Source organism: Mustela lutreola, chromosome 15 (assembly GCF_030435805.1).
Source record: "Mustela lutreola isolate mMusLut2 chromosome 15, mMusLut2.pri, whole genome shotgun sequence".
Classification (NCBI taxonomy): Eukaryota; Metazoa; Chordata; class Mammalia; order Carnivora; family Mustelidae; genus Mustela; species Mustela lutreola.
In genome coordinates, this window is record NC_081304.1 from 25,292,473 (window position 1) to 25,310,219 (window position 17,747).

Below are 17,747 nucleotides of genomic sequence, written 5' to 3' on the forward strand. Positions count from 1 at the left end.
CAAAAATCAGAGTCTGGGATGGGAGATGCAAGTTGGGGGTTTGATGGATGAGATGGTTCTGGAAGGGTGGGACAGAAGAGAGCCAAAGAGAGTTCTAGGGCGACACCTGGGAGAAAGTGGCCAGGTTGGTGTCAGGCAGTGCAGAGGGCAGTGTCTGGGTGGCCCCGGGTGTGTCTGCGGGTGCTGCTGTCGCTGCTGAGTGTTTCAAGGAGGAGGGAGTGGTCAGCAAGGTCAAATCCTGCTGGGGACGTGCGGTTCAGGCAGGATGAGGACGGAGATGTGCCCTTTGGGTGACATTTCAAGGGGGGCAGTCAGTAACACCAGGAAGAGCGGGTTCAGTGGAGGGGAAGTGGGAAGGTTGTTTACAGCTGGTTGAGGGGCAGTAGGAGGGGCGGAGATGGAGAGAACAAGTGCAGGCAACGCTTGCCGAGGAAAGGCAGGAGGGAGCGGAAAGCGCGGTCGCTGGAGGGTATTTGGCATATTAGGAAAGGGGTGCGTGTGTGCGTGTGTGTGTGTGTGTGTGTGTGTGTGTTTTAAATGGAAGCAAGCTTGTTTAGATGTCAATTACAGCAGCCAGCAGAGAGGGGTTCATCAAAAGATCCATCCTTGAGTAGGTGGGAGGGAAGGATCTGGAGCCCCACCCAAGGGGGGAGACTCACAGCATTTTCTCCCTGCCCTTGAGTCAAGAGGGAAGATGCAATGACAAGGGCTGGTTTTCATGCAGCACTGACCGTGACGGGCACTGCTCAAACCTTCTACACCCGAGTTCCCGCCCCACTACTTTATAAGGTGGCCACTCTCCTTTCTACCTTTTGACAGGGGGGAAACTGAGGCACAGAGAGGCTAAGTAATTGGCATGTTCAAGATTTGGACCCAGGAAGTCTGCCTTTTTTTTTTTTTTTTTAAGGAAGCAGGCTCTTTGCTGAGCAGAGAGGCTGACACAGGGCTCCATCCCAGGACCCTGAGATCATGACCTGAGTCAAAGGCAGAGGCTTTAACCCACTGAGCCACCCAGGCGCCCCAGCAGTCTGACTTTTAACCCCTCTGGGATGGAGGTACGTTTGCAGGTTTGGAGTCAGAAGTAAATGGAAAAGACTTTAGCTATTTTCAAGACTTTTAAATTAATTAATTAATTATTTATTTTGACAGAGAAGTGCGGCGGGGGGGGCACAAGCAGGCAGAGCAGCAGGCAAAGGGAAAGGGAGAAGCAGGCTTCTGCTGAGCAGGGAGGCCTAACTGGGGCTCGATCCCAGGACACTGGGATCATGACCCAATCCAAAGGCAGATGTTTAACCAACTGAGCCACCCAGGCACCCCCATAACAAATATTTTTAGTCATGTTTCAGTTTCTTTGAAATGTGCAGAAGCACAATGAGATTACTGATGTTATACACGTAGAAGGAGATTCTCCTTAGACACCTGCCTACAAGATGACTGTCAGGGTTGCTGTCCACAGCACAGATGTCAGAATGTTGACCTGTGAAGTCATTCTTAAAGAGTGAGAGAAGAGAAATGTCCTTCTCTAATTTGGAAGCATATGAAAGACGAAAATGAAGAAAGGAGGGGCGCCAGTTGGTTAAGTTGAAAGGAGGTGGCTCAGTTGGTTAAGCGTTTGATTTTGGCTCAGGTCATGACCTCAGGGTCTTGGGATTGGGTCTGGGGCGGGCTTCACGTTCAGCGGGGCGTCTGCTTCTCCCTCTCCCTTTGCCCCTCCCCCCATCTCTCTCTCTGTCTCTCAAATACATAAAATCTTTCATTTTATTTTATTTTTTAAATTTATTTATTTACTTATTTATTTACTTATTTTATTTGACACAGAGAGAGATCACAAGTAGGCAGAGAGGCAGGCAGAGAGAGAGGGGAAAGCAGGCTCCCCACTGAGCAGAGAGCCCGATGTGGGGCTCGATCCCAGGACCCTGAGATCATGACCTGAGCCAAAGGCAGTGGCTTAACCCACTGAGCCACCCAGGCACCCCCATAAAATCTTTTAATAAATGAAACGGTTACCTGGTGACTCAGTTGGTTAAGTGACTGCCTTCAGCTCAGGTCATGATCCCGAAGTCCTGGGATTGAGTCCCACATCGGGCTCCCAGCTCCATGGGAAGTCTGCTTCTCCCTCTGACCTTCTCCCCTCTCATGCTCTCTCTTGCTCTGGTGGCTCTCTCTCAAATAAATAAATGAAATCTATTAAAAAATGAAATGAATCAGAGAAAAATGGAAATCTATATGCTATTTCTCCAAAACTGTTTGATGATCCTTGGACAGGCCATGGAGAACCTACAGAAGGATGAACTGACTGCCTTGGAATTGTTCCATATCATGTACAGGCTATGCTAAAACTCATATAGTTTAAAAAAAAAAAAAGACTCACATTTAGGAAATAAGAGTGCTTCAGAACTCAAAAACAAAAAAAACCAAACAAACAAACAAAAAAAAACAAAACACAAGACTTTCTTAATTTTTTCTAATAGAAACTGTAACTTATTTGAAATCGACGTTAGTCTGGGTTCTCCAGAGAAAAGACCCAAAATGATAACCATCCATCTATCCATCTGTCTATCCATCTATCCATCTATCTATCTATCTATCTATCTATCTATCATCTAACTGTTTAAGGAATTGGCTCATGTAGTTATGGAAGATGGAATTTCAAGATCTCTAATTAGCAAGCTGCAGACCCTTGAGAGCTGACTGAGAGGTTTCAGCCTGAGTTCCAAGGCCCGAGACCTGGGACGATGGATGGTGTAAGTTCCAGTGTAAAGGCAGGCAAAGACCGGTGTCCCAACATGAAGATAGCCAGAAGAGAGAGTGTCTTCTCTCCAATCAGCCTTTTATCCCATGCAGGACTTCAACAGATTGGATGTGAGGACCTCCCTCCACACCCCCGCCACCCCGTTTGCCAACCACGATGATGGGGAGAGTAATCTTTACTCAGTCTACTGATTCAAATGTTAATCTCATTCATAAACTCCCACTTGGACACACCAGAATAGTGTTTCTCCAAACACCTGGGCGCCCTTGACCCAATTCAGCCCACATAAAATTAACCGTCACAGAATCCAACTTGGATTTCACACTACAGATCACCTCCATGGGTTTTATTAAAGATTTACCTATAATTTGAGAGGGGTAGGGACAGAAGGAAAGAACCTCAAGCAGACTTCCCACTGTTTGTGAGCCCCAAGAGAGGACTCAAACTCACAATCCTGGGATCATGATCTGAGCCCAAATCAAGACAGACGCTTTAACTGACTGACCTACCCAAGTGTCCCCAGATCACCTCTGTGTTTTAAAACCATTTTTCCTTGCATGGAGCACTAGGTGTGGTGCAAAAATAATGAATACTGTTATGCTGGGAAAAAAAAAAAAGACCAAAAAAATTTTTTTTTCCTAAGAAAGAAGTCAATCAGGGCATCTGGATGGCTCAGTCGTTAAGCATCTGCCTTCGGCTCAGGTCATGACCCGAGGATCCTGGATCGAGCCCTCATCAGGCTCCCTGCTCAGCAGGGAGCCTGCTTCTCCCTTTCCCACTCCCCCTGCTTGTGCTCCTGCTCTCGCTGTTTCTGTCTGTCAAATAAATAAATAAAATCTTTTAAAAAATGATGGACATTTTAGTCATGGCTAGTCTATATGATTAACTCATAGACACAAAGGACCAGTTGATAAACAGTGGATCTACAAGATTGTAGATGCAGGATTGTAGATGCAAAGTAGCTGGGCATTTTTGAGGAGCTGTAATATATTCCCACAAGTCTAAAATCCCACTGTTGCGAGTAAGTAGAATCCTAAGTGTTCCATGCCCATATGTTTTTGTTGAGGACAGATTTAGTTGGAAGTTATCACACTGGAGGGACACAAGGAATCCTATATTGTGGGCTTGTTAAGCACAGAGCTGTGGGTCCAAGTGACTTTGACATTTGACTCTGTGAAGTTTCAACACTATATATAAAAGGAAAGGAGACTGTCATGAAAAAAGGTGCCGGAAGTTCAAAGAAGTATTATTGGAATAGAAAACCAAGAATCACATTATCCTACCATGTCACGGGTCAGACAGAAACATGCCATTGTTGTATTATTATTGTTGTTATTATTATTACCAAATATGAACAGTATCTGCTCCATTTGTCCTATCACATGTATGTTCTCCTTTTTAAAGTCTTAAACTTCTGAATCTTGAGAATAGGCCATCAGGGATGCCTGGCTGGCTCAGTTAAAAGTCTCTTGATCTCAGGGTTGTAAGTTCGAGCCCCACATTTGGCACAGAGATTACTTAAATAAATGAATAAACCTAAATTTTTTTTTTAAAAAGAATACACAATCATATAGCTCACAGAATTTAAATGTCTAGCAAAGGGTTCTTAAAGAGTTCAAATAAATTTTCCTATATCAGATAAAAAGAGATGTCCTAAAAATATTGTTATATTTTTCTCACAAATATTATTTAATTGGTCCTATTATCATTTGGCGCTAATTGCCTCTTTTTAACTAGTCGTATTATTTCATTTAAATAACAGCATTGGGGTGCCTGGGTGGCTTAGTGGGTTAAAGCCTCTGCCTTCGGCTCAGGTCATGATCCCAGAGTCCTGGAATAGAGACCCACCCGCATCGGGCTCTCTGCTCAGCGGGGAGCCTGCTTCCCTCTCTCTCTGCCTGCCTTTCTGTCTACTTGTGATCTCTCTCTCTGTGTCAAATAAATAAATTTAAATAAATAAATAAATAAATAACAGCATCTATGGACCAGGAAAGAAAATAATAAAAAAACATAATTTCAAATAACTCCATACTTTTATGTTAAAGACATAAAACATGCTTAGATAAAATATTATCAAGTTTTCTTTTTTTTCTGGTATGGCTGCATTTTTCTAGAAAGATTGGCCCTCTAAAAAGCTAATCACTGTGGTTGAGGGCCCTCACTGCCTTCTGGAAGCCCGGAGCTTCACAGAGCTCAAATAAGGTCTACTCATCTCTCTCTCCATCTGCTTTCTATGGGGTTCCCCCTGCCCAGGCTTCTTCAGCTAAAAATCCTAGCCAGGAAAGAGCTTCTCCAGACACAGTCTTGGGATTGGGTCTCAGTGGGTGCCCTGAGTTCACACGCCTGTCCCTGACCCCCTTACTGTGTCCAAAGGAGCCTGGGTTATCAGCTCTTCCCAGAGCGGGAGGGAGCCTGTAGGAAGCCAGCTCCCTCAAAGACAGCTAGGGGATAGAGAAGTGGCAAAGGGAAACCTGGGACTCTTCCCAGAAGAGGGGAGAGATGCCGTGCAGGCAAAAGCATCTTTAGCTATCCATTACCCTGTTGGTGGCCAGCCAAAGTGCTTTCTCCTAAATCGCTTTGGGCCAGCTCCCCGAAGCCAAACAAACATGCATCCTTTTTATCACTTACTATATTATGTTGAGATGATCTGTCACTGTGTCTCTCTTACTGATTGGACAGTGAGTTCTCAAGGACAGGAGCCACCCCTGATTCCCGCTCTGTCCCCTACACCTTGCACCCAGCCGGGCACGTCACGGATGCCCCGGGATCCCGTTCTTGGCTCTATTCTCAGCCCTTGGCTCACTTGTGCCTGGCATGATCTCTTCCGATCCTATGGCTTTTGACGACAGTTCCAGCACAGGTCCCCCTGGGTGCAGGGCTGGGTCTCCTGCTGCCTTCCGGATGGTCTGAGTTGGACATCTCACAGACAGTTCAAACTCTTTTGGAAATGGAACCTCCCATCTTTATCCCTAAACACTAAGCATTCTCCTCCTCCACTGCTCCCTTTCTCAGGGACCATCGGTCGGTCACTCAATTTACTCTGCTCTCACCTGTCACCATCAGTCTACCCCCACGTGTCTGTTTGTTGTTTTTGTTTAAAGATTTTATTTGTTTATTTGTCAGAGAGAGAGAGAGAGAGAGAGAGCACAAGCGGGGGAAGCAGCAGGCAGAGGGAGAAGCAGGCTCCCTGCTGAGCAAGGAGACGGATTCGGGACTCCATCCCCAGAGCCCAGGATCATGACCTGAGCCAAACGCAGCTTAATTGACTGAGCCACCCAGGACTCCCTCCCTTACATGTTTTTGATCCTGCTTCCCAGATATCTCTCAATGTCCCGTCTCTCTTCATCCCACTGCCCAACCTCAGGACGCCTCCCTGATGGTACAGTAGGCCTTCTGCTCCAGACCTCCCCCAGCCTGTCCCTCGGTGCTCAGCACCTGTCACCTTCACCAGGTGGCTCACTTCTCCAGGTGGCTCACTCCTTCTTGTCCTGGGAGATCAGTCTAAAGAGAAGCCCTCTATGTGGCCTCAGCCCTCAGCCGAGAGCCCTATACGTTGCTCTTCCGTGCTTTCCAACCCCTTATTCATTTAGTCCTCCTTTCAGGGGTGCATTTGACTGTGTGGCCACTGTGGGACTTGACAGCCGTTTGACAGCCTGTGGTAAAGCCTCTGCTTAGGCAGGTGGTCTCTTTGCTGGCCGGTTTCTCCTTGTAGACTGTGAGTGTCCAGGGAGCAGCCGCCATGTTCCTTACCTCAGTGACTCCAGCCAGAATTTATCCCGGGACTGGCACGTAGTAGGTGCTTAGCAATTGCTCCATGAGTGAATCAGCAGGGCGGCTCTCACAGAGGTTGGCAGACTTGGAAAGGACCAGGTAGAAAGTATTTCAGCTTCTGTGTTTCAGCACTGTGTTCTCCATTACAAACAAGAAAGCCACAGAGGATACGCAAATATAACACTGTATTTACAAAATGAGATGGGCCACCCTGCCTCAGGCTGGCCTTCCAGTCTGGGTGGGGGGAGGGGAGCCCTCTGATTCTTTCTCTGCCTTGAGGACAAAAGGGAAAAGAGGAAAACATGAAGGTCAGCCATAAGTAGAATTTTCTAAGGAACAAAGGTCAGGGAGGAATTTCTTTCCTTGGAAGTTTTATTTAGTTAGTTATTTTTTGGGAAGATTTTATTTATTTATTTGAGAGAGAGAGTGGGGGGTTGGTGCAGAGGGAGAGGGAGAAGTAAGCTCCTTGCTGAGCTGGGAGCCTGATGTGGGGTTCCATTCCAGGACCCCAAGATCATGACCTGAGCCGACTGAGCCACCCAGGCAGCCTGGAGGTTTTAAAAATAAGAGAAAACTGCCCGATTATAGCTGAAAACCAAACCTGGGGAAGTGCAAGGAAAGTGTTACAATCCAGGCTTCTGCCATTGAACGAGGGCGCTGGGCCTGACCTCGGCCTGCAGTTAGCACAGTCGCCACCAGGTGGCAGGCTTGTCCATTTCTAAATGCTGAGGACTCTGGCTGCTGGGCACTCAAGTTGGTTGATAAGTTTATTTATCCATCATTTATTCATTCATGATTTGTATTCCCCAAGCACTTTGGACTCCTTCTATGTGCCAGCAGGCATTGTGCTAAGTGTGGGGAGGAAGCAAGTGGCCAAGACTAAGACTGTGTTCAAGGCATCTGCCTAAGGCCTCCCTACCCAGCGGCAGGTCAAATGCCCAGATGAGGGTCCGTAGCTGGGGTTAGATGTCTGTGGGGGAGGCCTGCTGCTGAGGTCTGTTCCCACTGAAGCCTCGTGGAATCGTGCCCGTTGCCCTCTGTTCTCATTCAGCAAGAGCCAACGGGCAACAGGCCCTGAGCGAGGTTTGGATTGCCTCCCACCCCGATCTCAGGTCTCCCACAACGGGTCTCAGGTGCAGCCACACACTGGTCCCTGGGGCTGAGGTTTTCTCCATCTCAAGCCCAACCTCAAACCACCAGTTGCTCCCCTCCCCTGTCCCTCCCTTCCCTTTGCTCCGTTCAGGCAGCTTTTCTCCTAAGTGTCCATGCAGAGAGCAGGAAGTGGGCACTGGAGCAGGCCCACGGCCTGGGTGTCTTGAGGTCACTGTACCCCTTCTGCCAGAGGGAGGCCCCACAGTCCACAGAAAGCTAGGGTTGTCAGGGGTGAGCTTGGAGGCTAAGAACACACCTGAGAGTAACTGCCCTAAATTGAATCAGAGCCCCCCCCCCCCACCGTGCACCTGCTTCCTTGAGGACCTCAGGAGCCCCAGGCTGCTCCTTATACACTGGGACTCCAGACCCAGCAGGGATGGGGTAGCACCTACCAGGATCACTTTTCGGACAGGGTCCCCAGATGGCCATTAGCTAGGGAGCCCAGTCCTCTGGAAGAGCGCCAGCCACTGTTGTGCCTTATTTCCTTCTCCCCTCTTGTCCTGCCCCAACTTCCCTGACAACTGGGAACCCCCTCCTTCAGCCCAGTCCCCGTGCCTTCTGACTCACTGTGCAGCTCAGCTGAAAAGCATCTGGCCATGCCCATGGCTCTGGCATCCAGCCCGTTGGCCCTGCCTGAGAGACACCCCTTCCTCAGACCTTCCACCAAGTGCCTCCATGAGGATCATGTCCATTGAAAATTTCCCCACCTCATCCCCAAGAAGAAAATCCCCTCTGATAAGGGGGGGGGGGTGGCAGAGCACACCCCCCACCCCCCGCCGCTGTATCCTGTGCCAGGTGGAGTGGGAGTCCCAGTCTTATCAGCTCATCACATTCTGAACATTCCTCGTGGGGGGGGGGGGCGGGTGGAGGACGGGTGGCCAGAAGAGGAGAATGCTGCTGGACTCCAATATCCCAGGTCTTGGGGTACGCCAGTTTCTCCCCCCACCCAGGGCTCAGGTGCCTCCCAGCCCCTTGTGTCTTGGTCTCTGTGTCTATCTCCTCATCCTCTTCTGATCTGTTCTGTTCTTCCTCTCCCTCCATTTTCTCTTCCCTCTCTCAGCCCTGTCATCTCAGGAATTTGCAGTAGAATGTGGGGGGACCAAGCTAGGGTTCTCTGCAGGGCCTTTGTCCCTGTTCTAGGCAATCCGGCCTCAGGGTTTGGTCCAGCCCCAGCTCGGCCCCACTTCCCTGTGCATCCTGAGTCTGGGACTTGCCCTCTCTGGTCATGGGCTCATCCTACCGCATGAGTGCAGGTATTCTACACCAGCCTCTTTCCACAAAGCCTCTTTCCAAACTGCACAGGACCAGAAGTGAGAGCCAATTCCTCCATGGCCTCCCACCTCCAGCCCAGGCTCCCTCCCTCTCTTGCTGCCTGCCCACCTTCTTTACACAGCATCTGTCCGTATGGGTCCAGTACTTGGACAAAGTTTTTCTATTCCTAGAACATATGCACATTCCCCTGACTTCTGGCCACCTCCCAACTTCTGACCAGAGTGGTAGTTGAAGTGGGGCTGGAATCCAGCAAACCTGAGTTCTAATGCTGGGTCTGCCGGTAACTTATTGCGTGATCTGAGACTAGTCACCACCATACTCTGAGCTTTAATTACCTGAGAAATGATGGGAGTGGACTGGTCATCTCATGTTCCAGAACCAAAGGGGAACACCCGGCGACCTAGGCTGAAGGTTAAATGGAGGACCTGAAGGGGAGTCATGATGGAGGTGCTTCCCTTTGGAGACAACCCTTTTTTCTTTTTTGAGTGCTGAGCAGGCTACTCCCAGGGGCTCCCCTCCCATGAAGTGTTCCCTACCCAAGCCCGTAGACCATTCTCTTATCAGAAGAATGTCCAAAAGTGTATTACTATGTAGAGTATCTCCAAACACACACAGCCAGCATCAAGCTTAATGGCGAAATATTGGAATATTGGAATATTCTGATCTCTGCTGAGATCAGAAACCAGACAAGGATCTTCCTATCCCCACTTCTGTCCAGCATGATACTTAAAAGACCCAGACAGGGCAACATGTCAAGAGAAAGGAGTTATGAGAATTGTAAAGGAAAAAATAAAACTACCAATATTTAGATAACATAATGGCACACACAGAAAAATAAAAAAAAATATACAAACTATTGGAATAAATATGTGAATTTAGCAAGGTCACTGGCTATAAGTTCAGTATAAGAAATCAAATATCTTTCAAGGTACTATCAGTGCACAATTAGATAAAGGAATTCAAAAGAAAATCATTTACACATCATAAAGATATGAAATTTCTTTTTTTAAAAGATTTTATTTATTTATTTGTCAGATATCTCAAGTAGGCAGAGAGGTAGGCAGAGAGAGAGGGGGAAGCAGGCTCTCTGCTGAGCAGAGACCCTGATGTGGGGCTCGATCCCAGAACCCTGAGATCATGACCTGAGCCAAAGGCAGAAGCTTAACCTGCTGAGCCATCCAGGTGCCCCAAGATATCAAATTCTTATTGAGAAATAAACCTAACCAGAAGAGTAAAATATCACTCAATATACAGAAAATCATAAAACATCATTGAAAAATACTGTAAAATATCTACATTAACAGAAGGGTATACAGTGTTCGTGGATTGGAAGATTCAATATTATAAAAGTATTAATTCTTCACAAGTCAATCTATAGATTCAATGCAATCCCAATCAAAATCTTAGCAGAAATGTGTGTGAGTTTCTATCAACAAGTTGATTCTAAAATTTATATGGAAATACAAAAGACCAAGAATAGCTAAGAGTCTTTTTTTTTTTTTTTTTTTTTTTTTAAGAGAAGGGAGGGGAAGGGTCAGAGGGAGAGGGAGAATCTGCAGCAGGCTCCACACCAGTCTGGAGCCAGACAAAGGGATTGATCTCACAACCCTGAGATTATGACCCGAGCTGAAATCAAGAGTTGGATGCTTGGGGCGCCTGGGTTGGTCAGTGGGTTAGGCCTCTGCCTTTGGCTCAGGTCATGATCTCATTATATATATATATATAAAATGAATATACATATGTACACACACACATATATATACATATATATATGTATATATATATATATGTTGGATGCTTAACCAACTGAGCCATCCAGGTGCCCCAAGACTCTCTTGAAGAAGAGAAAAGTTGGATGACTTCTGGCACCAGATATTAAGACAATGTGGTATTAGTGAAAGAATAGACCAGTAGAACAAAAATAGAGAGCCCTGAAACAGATCCACATAAAAATGGCCACTTGATTTTTGATACAGATATTGCTGCTTCACTGTACAGAGAAAAGCATGGTGTTCTCAATAAATGGTGCTGGGTTGACTAGATATTCATATGGAAAAAATCTATAAAAGATATTTTGATCCTGGGGCACCTGGGTGGCTCAGTGGGTTAAGCCTCTGCCTTTGACTCAGGTTGTGATCTCAGGGTCCTGGGATCAAGCCCTGCATCGGGCTCTCTGCTCGGTGGAGAGCCTGCTTCCCCCTCTCTCTGCCTCTCTGCCTACTTGTGATCTCTATCTCTGTCAAATAAATGAATAAAGTCTTAAAAAAAAAAACACTTAAATACAGAAAAGTAAAACAACTAGAAGAAAACATTAAAATGTCTTCAGACATTTTAGGGGTAGGCCAAGTTTTCTTAAATAGGACACAAAATTCACTAACCATAATGGAAAAAAACTTGATAAAGTATTCTCCATTAAAATGAAGGACTTCTGTTTATCAAAAGTCACTATTAAGAAAGTGACCAAAAAAGCTACAGAGTTGTAGAGTATATTTGCAACACATAGGGATTGTATCCAGAATATATAAAGAACTCTTACAGATCAATAAAAGTAAGATGAAGAACCCAATGGAAAATGGGCGAGTGACTTGAACAGGCACTTCACAAATAAGGCTTTTCAAATGGCCTGTGAACCTAAGGGAAGGTGTGACATCATGTCAGTAGGAAAATGTAAAAGTCACAATGAGCTAAAATGAAAAGACCAACGGAATATGGCAGGACTATGAAGCATATAGCACTTTCATACCCGACTGAGGGAGAGTAAGTTGGCAGAACTGCTTTGGAAAATCTTATGACAGCATCAATTAAAGCTGAACATATTCTGCTCCTATGGTCTAGCATTTCCACTTCTGGGCATGTGTCCAACATGAAAAGCATACATTATGTTCCAAATGATACACACAAGGATGCCAGGAGCCCTGAACTAAAACACACCCAGATGTCCGTTGGCAGTAGACTGGATCAACAATGGGTGGTCTCTTCATATGACAGCATACGATACAATATGAAGGAACAAACTTCAACTGGAAGAAGCAATACAGATGAATCTTGGGCAGCATGGGTAGGAGGAGACAGAGACGGACACAGCAGAGGACAGAGAACCAACAAGATCACAAAACAATAGGGAACCAGGGTGAGATGGAGCATGGCTGTGGGAGGAGGGGCAGCTGCGTTCTTGGACACCAGTGGTGTCCGATAGTCAGTTGTGGGTGGAAACGTAGGCCACCTCCCTCCTTTGTCACCTCCACCTTTCAGAAATGACACCCTCCCTCTCCACTGGTGAGCAGTATTTAGGGAGGAATTAAAGAGGGAAGGCCTGACCAAGGGCAGAGCCAACAGCCCACGGGAGAGGGGCAGAGAGGACACACAGAATCTGGCAATCGGTGGAAATCGGAGGGAGAGGGGACACCCTAGGCCCCTCAGGGTGAGGGCTGAAGCTTGAAATCCCAACATGGATTTTTACATGAGAGGGGCAGACTGAGTCTGGAAGCCTAGAGAGCTCATGAACCCGGGCGATCGACCCTGAGGTTTCATGTGAGGCAAGCAGGGGAGAAACGTGCGGCATAGGGCCCTCTGCTCCACGAATTTCCCCCTAGCCGCTTCCTGCTTGGGTGCAGGACTGCAGAAGGCCAGCCCCTCTTAGGCGGACAGGACATGTGGAGGAAGTCAGTAGCCAAAGGCCAAGACGGCTGGAGGAGGCCACTGAGATTCACCACAGTGACACTGGGAAGCATGAAGGAGAGACCGCCCCTCCGAACCCGCCCTCCAAGTGTCTGAGTGGAAGGACTCTGAGCTCCCAGTCCTCGGCAGCCCTTGTTTATGCTGCTTCCATTCAGGGTCTTGTCTGTGGGGAGGCACCTTGGAGGAGATCTCGCCTGCAGGGAACCAGCCTGCAGGGAACCATCCTCAGCATGACCCCAGCTGATCAGCAGGAAAACCAGCAGAGGGGATGCCTCACTACCTCTGTGGTGCAAATGAGGCTCCATCCCAGGCCCAAAGTGCCCAGCTGGGAAGCCATGGGGGTGGGTGTCCTTGGGAGGTGGGGGGGGGGGGTGTAGGGAAGAGGCGGCACCCTGGGTGAGTTGGCGGGAAGACAGGGCGCAGGCTCTGCTCCTGTGGTCAAGGAGGCGCTATCTAGTTCAGTGTGGGGGTAAGGGGGCAGCAGGGGTGGATGGAGCCCCCAAAAGGAATAAGACCCTCCTCATCAAGGCCCATCTCCAAACGCCACCTTCTCCAGCAAGCCCTCCTAGATGTCTTCATCAGAGAGGCTTTCCCTAGTCTCGTCCCCATCCCCCAACCTCCCAAAAGGTAGAGCACACCACCCCCCCACCTGAGTGGGACACCTGCTCCGTCTGTCTCCCCACATAACTTGTGGACATCTGTGCAGCCAGGCCGGGCCTCCTCCAGGTTGGCACAGAGCAGGGGCTCACCAGCACTTTCTGAGTCAGCCGGGGAGGGGTCGGCTCCACCTGGAGGACTTCTTAAGGGAGGGTGCCCTGGAGCCTGGGAGAAGCCAGAGCACCTTCCAGATGTTGAGGGGAAAGGAAAGAGAGAAGAGGGAACCTGCGTGCTGGGAAGGAGTGCTCACGGCTGCTGGGACAGCCACATTTCCCACCAAACACCCCAAGTCTAGGGCAGACCTGCTCTTGCTGCCCTGGCTGGGAACCCCCAAAGGTGTACAAGGACTGGCCTATTCTCGTGACCAGTTCCAGCCAGGGAAGCCCAGGTCTGGGCAAGAAAAGGCCATGGTGAGCCAGAGGGCTTGTCCTTTATTGGTGAGCTGGACCCCATGGGACCGAAGCGTCCCTCCCAGCACCAACCATGAACAGATGGGGGCTCCCCCTGGGGCAGGTGGCAGCTCCTCCCATTGTCTTCGGGGGTTGGGGTGTTTGCGGGAAAGGGGAGCAGGTGTTTACTTGGGCAGGAGAGACTTGGCCGAAGTTCAGACTTAGCTACTTAAAGCAGACCGTGAGGGGGAGAGATGCTGTTTGTTCCTGCGCTGTTGCCCCAAACCTCCCAGGCACTGGCGGGGACAGGCAGACACAGAGAAGGCCAGGGGTCTAGGCTCTCCACACTTTGGGAGAATCCACAACCACTTTTCCAGGCCCAGCCCCGCTCCTCCCCGCCAGCCTTTTGGGTGGGCTGCATTTGGGTTCCTGTCCTAGCCTGTGTTTGCAGAAGGATGACAGATGAGGACTGGGGAGACTGAGACACAGAGGGAGCCAGGACAAGAGGGTGAAAGTAGGGTGATGGAGGTGAAGGGGGAGTAGAGACAAGGGTCCAGAAGGGCCCTAGGAGTGGGGCAGGGCAGCCCTTCATCCTGGCCCAGAGGTGGGGAGCTGCACAGGGCCAGCCCCTGTCCACTGCCCACGACCTGGGTCTTCACTTTCCTGGGGCCCGCCCCACACTTGCAGGTGGTTCTGGGCTTGTGTCCAGGGGCTGTCGAGGGTGATGTGACCGTACTCTGGGAGGTGGCTGCCCATCGGCCCAGGGCAGCGCCAACCCCCTTCTGACCAGCTCCTTGATTATCTTTTCCCGTCTGCTCTGCCTCGAGGGACAGCCTCCAGCCCAGGATGGAAGGCAGGCAGCAGCTTATCTGCTGCAGCCTGGCCCTGCGGGAGCCCTGGCTCCTGGGGGCCTGGATAATGTGAACCAGGGAGACCAGAGAGATGGCTCCCACCCCCCATCCTGGGAGCCTGGGAGGCCCCCTTCCTGCCCCCAGTTTCCCAGTGGCTCCTCTGAGAGCAGGCCTGAGGCTTCTGGGCAGCAGCCAGATTCCTGCTGGGAGGGTGAGCTGTGGGAGGGATCTCTGGGCAGCCGCTACTGTTCTTCTATGTGTCCCATCCCCCACGTGGGGTGAGCCAGGCTCCTGCCTCCTCCAGCTTCCCTCCCACCCCCTGTCCAGAGTCTGCTGGCCCGTGCGAGACAAGAGTAATGGACGCAGCCAGGGCCTGACCCGAGAGTCTTGGCTCAGGGCCCAGCACTAGGAACACTGTCCGTAAATATTTGGGGAGTGAATGCTCCCTGCTCCCCTCTGCACACAGCTGACTCTTGACTGCAACCCCACTAGGCTCGTGGGAGCAGGAGGCCGCTGCCTGGTGTATCCCTCTGCCTCCGAGCTGGGATCAGCATCAAGAATCAGCTGGGCCTGGGACGCCTGGATGGCTCAGTTGGTTGGACGACTGCCTTCGGCTCAGGTCATGATCCCGGAGTCCTGGGATCGAGTCCCGCATCGGGCTCCCAGCTCCATGGGGAGTCTGCTTCTCCCTCTGACCTTCTCTTCGCTCATGCTCTCTCTCACTGTCTCTCTCTCAAATAAATAAATAAAATCTTAAAAAAAAAAAAAAAAAAGAATCAGCTGGGCCCTCAATAGGTCTGGTCACAGACAGGATCCCCATCTTCTTCGCTACCCACAGTGGGACCACTTTAGCCATCCCCCTGTCTCTGGGCTGGACAGAGTCTGCTCCAGCTGGGAGACCCCAAGCCTTCTCTCTTGTGTGCAGAATCCTTTGCTGATGGGCATTCTTTCTGAAATCTAGCTGCTGCCTTTCTGGGAGCCCTTGGCTTGGTATTGGGGTGGAAATGAACCCCGTCTGGACTTTGGGAAATAAACTTTGGTCCTTACTCTCCTCTATTGTGCCCCTTTCTGGAGAGTTGTCTGCCTGCTGTCACCCTGAATGGAAGGGTTGATCTCTGGGCAGATGTCCTGGAACTCCTGGGGAGTCCCCTCCCCTGCCCCACCAGGAGCCTGGAGGGGGACACACAGGGGGACCTCTCCACTTTCCTGCAGAGTCAGATTGAGAAAACAAGGATGTCTTTTGGAGGACATCTCTGGACAGCTCCCTCACTAGGCAGCTAGGAGTTTACCTGCTGCAGGGGGATGGCAGCAGTGGTCTTAGGATGCTCCCTGCCTACACTCCCAGGGATCCAGGAGAGGCTGTAGATGCAGGGCTGCCCGGGATTGGACAGTGGGACAGGAACGCTGGGGTTGTGGCTAGGAAGAAGGCAGCTGTGTGGGCTTTTCCAGTGTTGGTCCCTCGTCTAGAGCTCGCTATCAAACCTCATTTCATGAGACTGCCTTGGCCCGCTGTCTCATTGTGTAATATCAGGCAAGTTACTGCAATGCTCTAGAGCTCAGTTTCCTCATCTGTAAAATGGGGGTAATAATAGTACCTGCTTCATGGGATTGTTTTAAGGAGCAGATGAGGGGAACTTAGCATGGGATAGAGTATACGCTAAGTATGCAATACATGTTAACCATTATGACTGAAGCTTTCAAGTCTTAAAAGCCAGGTTCCTCCATGTTCTGTCAGCCCTGAGCTCTGGGTGTGCTTCTCATGGCCTAGGGGAGGGGGCCTATGCAGGAAATAAGGTACTCTGCGACTGGACCGGCTCCTGCTCCAACCACGTTCTGATCAGGTCAACCTGCCCCTATCCTCTCTTGCTCCCCACTGCCCCAACTCCTCTAGGTCTCCAGATCTAGGTCTTTCTCAACCCCCTCCAGCCTTGCAAAGACTGGTGCCCAGCCCACTTCCAGGAAAAGGGACATAAACACAGCCAGGATGAATGAGAGCCCCCAGCATCCTCTCCGGAAGCGCCAGGGTGGTGGGGAGCTCCTGTCCTGATCAGGGAGGGTCTGGGAATTCCTAAGGCTTGGGTGGGGGAACCCAGGGAGGAGGGAAGCACCCTTTTCAGGAGCCAAAGAGGGGTGAGGCAGGGTGGCTCCACAACCACTCCCCTCACACACACACACACACACACACACACACACACACACACAACCAAAGTCAGACCCCTGCCCCCTGCCTGCACATTCAGCAGGTGTGAAGTGGTATCTCACAGCGGTTTTGATTTGCATTTCCCTGATGACTAATAATGTTAAACATCTTCCTAAGTGCTTATTGGCCATTTGTGTATCTTCTTTAGAGAAAAGTCTATTTGGATGCTTTTAAACCATCTCTCTGGCACCAGGTCCCTAAGCTGCCCTTTCTCCTTCCATTCTCCCTACCGCCGCCCTTTCTCCCTCAAAACCCAGCCTCTCCCACTGCGTGAACCTTCAATGGCTCCCCATTCCTTGTGGCCAGACTTCCCAAACTGTGTTCTGTGAAATGAGTTTTGGAAAAAGCAAAGAGAAGTTCCTTTGAAAACGGTTCCACGGTAAACTACGGTCATCCTCTTGGGAAATGCTGCAAACTCTAAGACACTCCAAGTTTGCCAATACATGTCAGCTCAAAGCTTTCCCCAAGCAAAAACTCCCCTCCCAGACCCAGAATTTCCTAAGTAAACATGATGATAGCTTTGCACCCTGCCTTATATTTTCCTTTTTACAGCTTTATTGAGATACAATTCGCACACCGTACAACTCGGTCAAAGCGTACAGTTCAGTGGTTTTTAGAATATTCATAGTCAAGCAACCCTCACCGCAATTACTTTTGGAACGTCTTCTTTACCCCCAAAAGAAATCTCATACTCTGAGGCCCTTTAGCCTCATCCCTAGCCTGCACCCCCATCCCTCCCCCTGGACCCTAGGCAGCTACTAATGTGCTCTGTGTCTCCTATTTGCCGATCCTGGACATTTCATATAAATGGAATCATACTATATATAGCCTTTTGTGCCTGGCTTCTCTTGCTCAGCAAGATGTCTCCAAGGTTTGACTATACTGGAATGTGTATCATTTCATTCCTCTTTGTGGCCACATAACAGTCTGGTGTGTGGACATGACACATTTTGCTTGTCCATTCATCAGTTGATGGACACTTGGGTGAGTTTTACTTTGGGGCTATTATGAACAACACTGCTTTG